This window comes from Bicyclus anynana, chromosome 18, assembly GCF_947172395.1.
Source record: "Bicyclus anynana chromosome 18, ilBicAnyn1.1, whole genome shotgun sequence".
NCBI lineage: Eukaryota > Metazoa > Arthropoda > Insecta > Lepidoptera > Nymphalidae > Bicyclus > Bicyclus anynana.
In genome coordinates this window covers 10,884,669-10,894,292 of record NC_069100.1, presented here as the reverse complement: position 1 = coordinate 10,894,292, position 9,624 = coordinate 10,884,669, and positions in this window count along the sequence as shown.

Sequence of the window (9,624 nt, the reverse complement as noted above, 5' to 3'; positions counted from 1 at the left end):
CCTACGAGTAGATAGAGAATAGAATAAGGACGTCGGTAAGTGAGATCGAAAAGAGAAATCTCCAATACACACATAACACAATTTCCCGAAAGCCCGTGAATAAAACACGCATCGGGTCACCTGAGGCGGGTCACATTTTACGTGTCCCCGGGAAAAATACTGCAGATGGCGGAATGATTGCGACGGAGTATCCGTGATACGGGTCGGGGCCGTCTTTACGACCCTGCCTGTACCCGGCGGTGGGCGGGGTGGCACTTTTATTTGTTTCAACGGATTATTTTCTTCTATTTCGCGTAGGTATTGGTAACTCAATAGCTTAGATTTCGTTTTTTTAAAGTAATATTTGCAATATATTGAATTTAGTCGTGAGAGATAGGTATAGCGCCGTGGTATGATGATATGATGTACGAATAAACCTGTCCTACCACAGTCTGTATCATCGCTCCTATATATTTGACGGTCTCCGTGACACAGTGAAATTGCAAGACCGCGGAGGTACTGAGTTAGATCCCCGGCTGGCCCAGGTCTGGCTGGTGAGAAGCTTCGGCCGTGTCTAGTTACCACCCATCCGACGTACCGCCAAACAATTTAGCGTTGTACATATGTTTTCCGTGGTTTCGGTACGATGTTGTGTAGAAACCGAAGGGGGTGTGGATTTTCATTCTCCTACTAGTAAGCTAGCCCACTTCCATCTTAGATTGCATCATCACTTACAATCAGGGTGAGATTATGGTTAAGGGCTTACTTGTAAAGGATAAAAATAAAAAAAGCTAACTTTCGAAAACCAACTACATGACGAGCCGCATAGTATCAGCATCTTAATTTAAGAAGCTAACCAATTTTCATCACGTAATAAATCAAAAATGAGAAAAACTTATTAAAATAAAGCGATACTCTTCAAACTGTTCGGAATATAATAGAAGTCATCGAAAAAGTCATCATGAAACTTCACGAGTTGAAATAAGTATACCTGCGAAAAGTATCGCGCAATTTAAATTCGTATTTGCACAATAATATGCCAGCACCAAAATTATGTAATCCAAAAACAAATCATTTCGCCATTTTGCTGCGTTGGTACATAACTAAAATGGCGTTTCGCGCCAAAATTAACGTCATTCGGGATTGTTGCCCGCCATTTTGCCCGCGCCGCGGATAAACGGCCATCATTACGCGCTCACCGTTCTGAAACTGCACAAGTTTTATGATATTAAAACGGACGGTACTATGGAAAGAGTTCAGAAATACCAGTACAAAAATGTGTACATATTTTTAGTATTAATTTATTTTATAACACGGCTAAAACTCACGTGATATAACGTCGGAGTATGCCCGACTAGTTTAGTGGTTAGTGGTTTTTTTTTTCCGTAGGAATACGGGGATAAAATATAGCCTATAGTACTCGGGGATAGTGTGATACAACTTTTACCACATTTTAATCGTTATACCTCAAAACGGCGATTCGTAGGAATAAAGTATTGATATATTTTTTGTAGATAATTTTATGATCTACATACTCTCTGAAGTATTTTATGATAAAACTTACCGTTTTGCTGAAAATCGTGAAAAACTAATTTTCTTGACCTTTGACCTTGAATATTCTTTTTCCTTACAGGAAAAATTGCATTTTTAATCATATTTTAAACAATCTTACTGATTTTCAGCTTTGTGGAAATTTATGTAACTGCGAATGTTTAAATAGAGCGTAGGTACGTAAGTAGTTTCCTTAAATAACTGACTCACTAAAGAAATGAAGGAACCTAGGGTATCAGGAGGGGGAAATTTGTATGAAAGCCACAAAGCCTGGTCTTTGAATTTATAAGGGTTAATGTTTTTCCACCGTAAGAAATTACTTACCACAGCCACATATGTTTTCGGTGCCACAGCTAAAATATAAAATATGTAGAAATAAAAGTGTAAAATAAAAACTCAATGGCAGTACTATCTTTAAGTTATAAAAGATTATACCTAAATAGAAGTAAGCTTCATTTCTTTAAAACCGTCGACTGAATGAAGCATACAAACAAAAAATATATTCGTTCGTTTAGAAATCCTTACGCCAACAAATTATGCATTATGCAAACATACAATAACATTCGTCCACTGAACATTATTGCTGAGTATACATAATATACGCTTATTAACCACTATTACAATAAACAAGTTATTGGCGACGATTATTTTTATAGCACACTATGACATAACATTTATTTAAGCTGCAAAATAAATATTCCTGAACGTGCTACATAGTAGCTTTGTTACAACAATGAATAAAATCGAGAAAATTACTTTACCAATGCACACATCTAAAAGAGCATAACAGCCAACTATTGCTGTCTCTTGCTCGCCGCAGTTTTTCTATATACTTCTCCCGCTCGCACTCGGTGCGGAGCTACAAGCGAGGTAAGCTTTTTCGCGTTCGAAAATCGTTCATGAATCGCTCCCGGCTGCCATGATGGCTGATTATACAATGCCTCAGAAGAATGAAATTTGTTAGATGGAGTCTTGAAAGTTTCTAAGCAAATGAAGAAAATGTTGGAAAAATCCTAATTATCGAACGAGTTTAGTACTACTAAGTTATTCTAATAACCGAGTGCCTAGCAACCAAAATCCAATCTAGAGCACTCTTTTTAACTCAATCAATCAACTCTTTAACCACAATGTAAAATTGGTACTAAAACATTCTACACAAGATGTAAGACTTTTTTTTATTCGAGTTTGTGTTGAAATAAACAATGAAAACGCTTTAATTTTAAATTTTTTTAGTAAAATAAATATTTTGATTTGAATCATGAAATGTCTCAAGTGATGCCACATTAAATGAGATGTGGTAAATCTATTCATGTTAATAACAAACAAAATGGCGAATGGTCGAAAAATAATACATTAACTTAATTTGAAAAACGTTTACTGCCCGACTAAAGACTTGAACCCAGGACCTTTTTTTATTCTTTACAAGTTAGCCCTTGACTACAATATCACCTGATGGTAAGTGATGATGCAGTCTAAGATGGAAGCGGGCTAACTCGTTAGGAGGAGGATGAAAATCCACACCCCTTTTGATTTCTACACAGCATCGTACCGGAACGCTAAATCGCTTGGTGGTACGTCTTTGCCGGTAGGGTGGTAACTAGCCACGGCCGAAGCCTCCCACCATCCAGACCTGGACTAATTAAGAAAATCTTAATCTGCCCAGCCGGGGATCGAACCCAGGACCTCCGTTTTGTAAATCCACCGCGCATACCACTGCGGCGACGGAGGCCGTCAAAAAAACCTCGTGACCCGAGACCACATTTATGCTAACCATCGGACCAACGACAAATACAGTTTGTTTATATAATGATTTATTTATTTTGATATCATCCGCGAAAAGTCGACGAATTATATAATTATGATAAACTTCCGCAAAGTAACGCCTGCTTCTATCCAAAATACAGTTTGTATTAAAAACTAACTATTAAAAAAATAAAACATGTAACTAGCTTCGTCTACAATATTCCCTGCACTGAGTATAACAAAGTAGGGTTGAAAATACAGCGAACGTTTTTCCGCGGCAACCTTATTTGAAAAGGGTCACGAGTTTCAAAAGCTATGCCGCTTGCCACGGGGAGATGATATGCGCAACGCTTCTCTGTGACAAGTATCAGACCTCTGGGTCCTTAATTATTTTACAATCTTAATATATAAACATAGCGTGATAAAGTAATAAGTTTATGTGTCATTGCTTTTTCTTAACGGTAAATGTGTCCATGATGTAGTCTTATTTAGGTAGCTATTTATTTGTTTAACCAACAGCGACTAATATAAAAGGTAAACCCATTTTTCCCAAAGAATCGTCATGTTTGAATAATTATACGTTCAATATGCCGAAAAAACCGAATATCTGGAAAATATCAGGTAAAAAATTACCTTAATAAAATTAATAAAAATTTGTAGATCTTTTACGTTAATCTTCAGAACTAATAAACAGATTGTCAGGTGATTATCAGAAGTGTATTAAAGTTAACTTTTGGGCAAAATACAGGTAGGCTTTGTTTCATTAAAACTAGTCGTAGGTAACAGTCACTCGTATGCTGTCTAACTGATAACATAGGTAAACTTTTTCAGGATTGCTTTGTCTACTCTTAGGCGCATTGCTTGAAGACTACGGGATTTTAGAACGAAAAGCTGTGGCAAAACGTGCCCTCGTCTCCATCTCTATTGGCCGTTTTAAAAAAAACAAGATCTCTCGTGATTGGTCAACATGAAGAATGTTTGTACCTACTTCCGACATTAAATAACACAATGAAATTTAAATTACGAATGTTTTATTAAACAAATTTTTAGATGAATTTGTGATTTAAATTAATAAAACTTTAAACCAAATAGTTTAACTGAAAGACATCTAAAAATATACCCTACTAATTACTAATACCTACTCTATAACTATTAATAGATACCTAATGGGGTATGATTAAATAACGCAAATTAACAAAATAATCCGCATTCAATTAATATTTTGTAATTCTAATAATATCTAATAATAAATAAAAATGTATATATATTATGTAAAAAATTCAATCTTTTATTTTGATTGATTATAATAAGTATATTATTTCGTGACAATTTTGTACCTAATACTTGTGTTTTAAATAATTCACCTTTTTGAGAAGCAATAAAAAAAAGTTAAAAACATCGGTAACCATATTTGTGGTTCTTCAAAAAAAAGCTTGATACAAGGACTCTTTAACAGTTCAAATATCAATAGAGAGATACAGATTCTTTCCGAAATATTTTGTAAGCGTATAAATAAAATTATCAACACCTCACCGTAACGAATTATCTGCTACTGGTAAATGTATATACAATAAATATAACCTATTATTGAGACGAACTTTTTGTTTGTTTGTCAAACAATGTCTTGGAGAACAAAAGCTTGTAGTCGTGTTTATTGAAACATTGACTTTTTGTAGCCTAAAGCGTATCAAGCTATTGTTAGTAAAGAATTTTCAAATGATTACAAAAATCAATAGTAAGTATAACAAAATTGTCTTATGTATTGTGCTTAAATTTAATTTTAGAATTGTGTTATTGCTACGTAATAATTAAGTGGCTTAACAGATTCGGATAATGGTTTTTTTTAAAAGAACAATCGCGAACCTTTTGCAACAGATTAAAAAAACGAACCTACAAAAAATTATTTTCGTCTGACAATTGAGGATTTTCGATCTTTAGTCGCACCAATAAAGCATTTTCTTTCGAAGTCCTCAAGAACAGCTCCGATTTTGATGATTTTTTTTTTGTTTAGTTTGATTTTGGTATTAGGTATTTGAAATCAGAAACCTTTTAGAGTAGGAACGGAATGAGTTTATCGTTTGAATAATATTTATGCTAATTATATAATTCATATAGGTATTTAAAAATGAATCCATATTTCCCTTGGCCACGCCATCACGCGTGAACGGCGCTGGACCGATGTCACTTTTTTTGATGGGTTTGTTATTGTCAGGAGAAGGTTCTTATGACAGAAAAAAAATGCGCGTAAAATTAGAAAAAGGGGAGGTAGTGTGGGGGTAGAGCAGGGGTAGGGTAGGGTAGGGGCTACTTGAAAGTTTACATCGAGTTTTACGCGGACAAAGTCGCGGGCGTCCGCTAGTAAATAATAAACGTTCTGTAGATCTCAGCTTAATAATATCCCGGTCGCGTCTGTTGGCTGGTAACGTCGGTGGGGGGTTATTTTTCATTAGTCGCTGAGTCGCTATAATTGGTTTGGCTCGAGTTTCGCGCCCTTTGCGGATTTCGCAGCGGATTTTAAATAAGCAGCCATAAACGGCGGTAATAAAGCGACGCTGAGTTTAAAAAGAGAACGCGTCTATAATCTATGGGTTTCGGCTTTTGTCAAATTACCTACATAATAATATTTTTTTGTTTTAAAATGTTTCATAGATAAAGTCCAATTGGTCTATTACTTTAAATCACTTTGTTCGCTTGATCTTTAATATAGCACTTACACTATCACTAGTCAGTAATCACTATACAACACACTAACTCAAATGTATGATCATTATCAGAAGAAATTAGATACCTAAAAAATACTGAGCCGAAGGTTGTACGTTCCCTCCGAGACACAGGGTGTACGTACCAACTGAATTGATTTAGGCCTAACCCTGGAACTTGAAGCCTGAATTGGACCTCATTATTTCTGTATTCGAATAAGACAGTAATGAGTAACGGACACAAAAACAAGAAACAAGAAGTATTTTTTTATGTAATGATAAATATTGTAATGAAAGACCAAAAGTTAAGTTTATTGTCGGCAGAACCTACTTTCTGAATTAGTGGTAGAGTACTTAGTCAAACTTGTCGCTTCAAAATGCTTGTAAACTTAACCTAGGCACAGAAAACATATTATGTACCTAAGTATAAGACCTTGGTGAGTAGATTCTTGAAATAAACACATTTAGATTTGATTTGAATAGAAGAATGATTTACTTAACATAGATAAGTAAGTAGTTTCATTCCACTCAATGAATTTTATTTTGTATCCTTCCGCAAAACCTTGACAATGTGTTTTCGTAATTTCATGATATGCAAAAATAAGTCTGTTTGTCTGTGTCTGCGTGTCTGTGTTACTGTTTAATGACTAATCCACTAAACCGATTCGGATGAAATTTGGTACAGAGAAGAATTTGGCCTTGTAGCAAAAGCTTGTAGCAAAACCTTGTAGAACTCAGAGTACCTAAGTACTTACTTTTCATCTCGGAAAAGTCATGGGACAGAAACAGAATTTCACACGAACAGAGTCGCGGGCGTCCGTTAGTAGGCAGGTAAGTACCAGGGGCGTAGCTACCCGCGTATTAGAGATACGAGGCCCCCGGACTTCTTAACTCCTACTAGTAAAGCGAAAATGTAACCCACAATCTCACTTTATCTGGCTCTTCTAGAAAAAAAACTGTAGAGTTTTCACTTCAGAAATGTCAAAAGTATAAAAAAAGTTTTTTCCGGTATATGTATTCTGTGCCCTGGTTAAACGCGCCCAATCCAATGTTGATATATTTATTTTAAGCATTTTTTGTTTCTTTTGTGAGAAATTGTTGTCCTTAATTTGGGCACCCCAACTAATTTTAATACAGCCCCCAAGAATTTTGATTCAAGGCACGCTACGCCACTGGTAAGTACGTACGTACATAAAATGTAAAAAAATTTTTTGCTTAAGAATAAAGATGTTTCCTATGTCCGAAACCCCTCACAAACATGGCCACCCCAAAGCAATATACCATTTTGCCCGCTGATCCTCTTATCATTTATTACGTTGTTATCTCGATCAATTTCCTATATTTCTCATGGCATATTATTACAAAAGATATTCATAGCTTGGACGAGTGTAATTCTAACTTATTCATGGCAATTCGCAGATATATTTGATGGGTATGTAGGATTTTTATGTGTGTTTGATGGATGTGGACATCACTTATACTCTGGCGTATTTGGTGATTCCTCGAACGTAAACAATCTTATGAGACGGGTGAACGATGAACAATTTTCCTGCAATTTTTTACTACTATATGTAAATACTAGCTGACGCCGCACAGTTTTACCCGCGTGGTTCCCGTTCCCATAGGATTACGGGGATAATATAATATATAGCCTTTCTCGATAAATGGGTTATCTAACACTGAAAGAATTTTTCAAATCGGACCTCAGATTAGCGTGTTCAATCAAACAAACTCTTCAGCTTTATAATATTAGTATAAGTAGATTTTGTAAAAATACGCATAAATGAAACGAAAAATTTATTTATTGTGTTCGCGTGAACACAAAATGCTTTTAGGTACCTGAGAACGTTTGTTCTGATGCCTAGGTATTTAATTTGGTACCTTATTTCGAGGATTCCTCCTATAATTAAAACAATTTTCCTACTGTGTATGGCTAAATAGTAGGTATACTTCTCCTGATTTTATTTTCCATTTTGGTTGCAATTTTTATTGATGCTAAGTCTTGAAAATTATAAAAGTCATCAATGACTGTTTTATGAACCCAGCCGCGATTAGAGGTGAATACAGATAAATATAGTAATTTTTATTTATTTGAGTGGGTCAAAATTGGGACGCCCGCGCTTCACGTTTAATTTTTATAGATTTTGAGATTAAAATATTGTTACCTACAATAGTTATATATATTTTTTAATATTTACAGGTTAGCCCTTGACTACTATCTCGCCTAATAGGTAGTAAGTGATGATGCAATCAGTGCAATCTAAGATTAAAGCGGTATAACTTGTCAGGAGGAGGATGAAAATCCAAACCCCCTTCAGTTTCTACACGAAATTGTACCGGAACGCTAAATCGCTTGGCGATTTAGCGTTCCGTATTGGCCGAAGCCAGCCAGACCTGGACCAATTAAGAAAACCTCAATGGGCCCAGTTGAGGATCCAACCCGGGACCTCCTTCTTGTAAATCCACCGCACATACCACTGCACCACGGAGGTCGTCGAAATATATTTCCGGTGGAGTACCTACAACTACCTACCTAATAACCTAATATTTAGGTAATCCACCGAAAACCTATAATAAATCGACACAATAGTGTTTATCTCTTACATTATATTCATTAAAATCTAAGAGTTAGATGTTTCATCCCCATTTGTTGTCAAGCTTTTCGTTACAATTTACAGAAAGAGGAATATAAAATTCATAACTAATATTTAAAGACAAATAAAAAAATCCTACGTTTTCAACAATATGGTCACCATAACAGTTTTCCTCGCTTATCATTTATCACGGCGCTCGTCGTGCGCGTATTTGCTACGGCGCCATTATCGTAGTCCCGGGTATGGCGGGAAAAAATTGCTGACATTAATAAGACGTCTGATTATTATCTGTGTCTTTCCTTAAAAGTAATGTGCATGGAGCTAGATTTCAGAGCCGGAAATAATTTAAAAAAGTTACGACAGTCAGAAACGGAAAGGGCTTGTTTTCGATTCGCGCGCAAACAATATCAAAGTCTGTATGTACTACCAAAGATTTTATACTATTGTATATATTACTAGCGCGTCTAAATTGATGCGGAGAAATGTGGCTAATTGTCTTAATTACATTTAGCTGCATTGTAAACAATTAATTGGAAATTTATTTAAACAAATAATACTAAAATATTGTCTACAATGTCGAGTTGTCTTCATGAAGTGTAAAAACTATATGTATAGACATATAAGTAAATATACCTATAGCGTAAATTACGAAATTGTGCATGTGTGCGCTCAGTGGCACGTAACATAAGGCACGTAACATATCTAGTAAAAAATATTGTTGGTATGTACCTATACTTAATTAAAAAGTAGAAATTAAAAGTCTGCACAATCTGCACTAAAAAAAATACTAAGTTTAAAAATAAAGTTGTCAAAGAGAAAAATCCTACGCTAGACCTAGAGAATTGGAATAAACAGCTAACACCATATGAAGATAACTTATACAACAATCATATCATCTAAAAATAAATCATTGCTAAAATTAAAAAATATGAATTAGCTTGAAAAGTACCTCTGGTAAGTTTTACAAGCGTTTCATTCTTGAATAAAGCTTTGACCTGGCAAGCTAAGGAAAATATAATCAAAATCAAGTTAATTTTTTTTTTATTTGTCCCCAACTT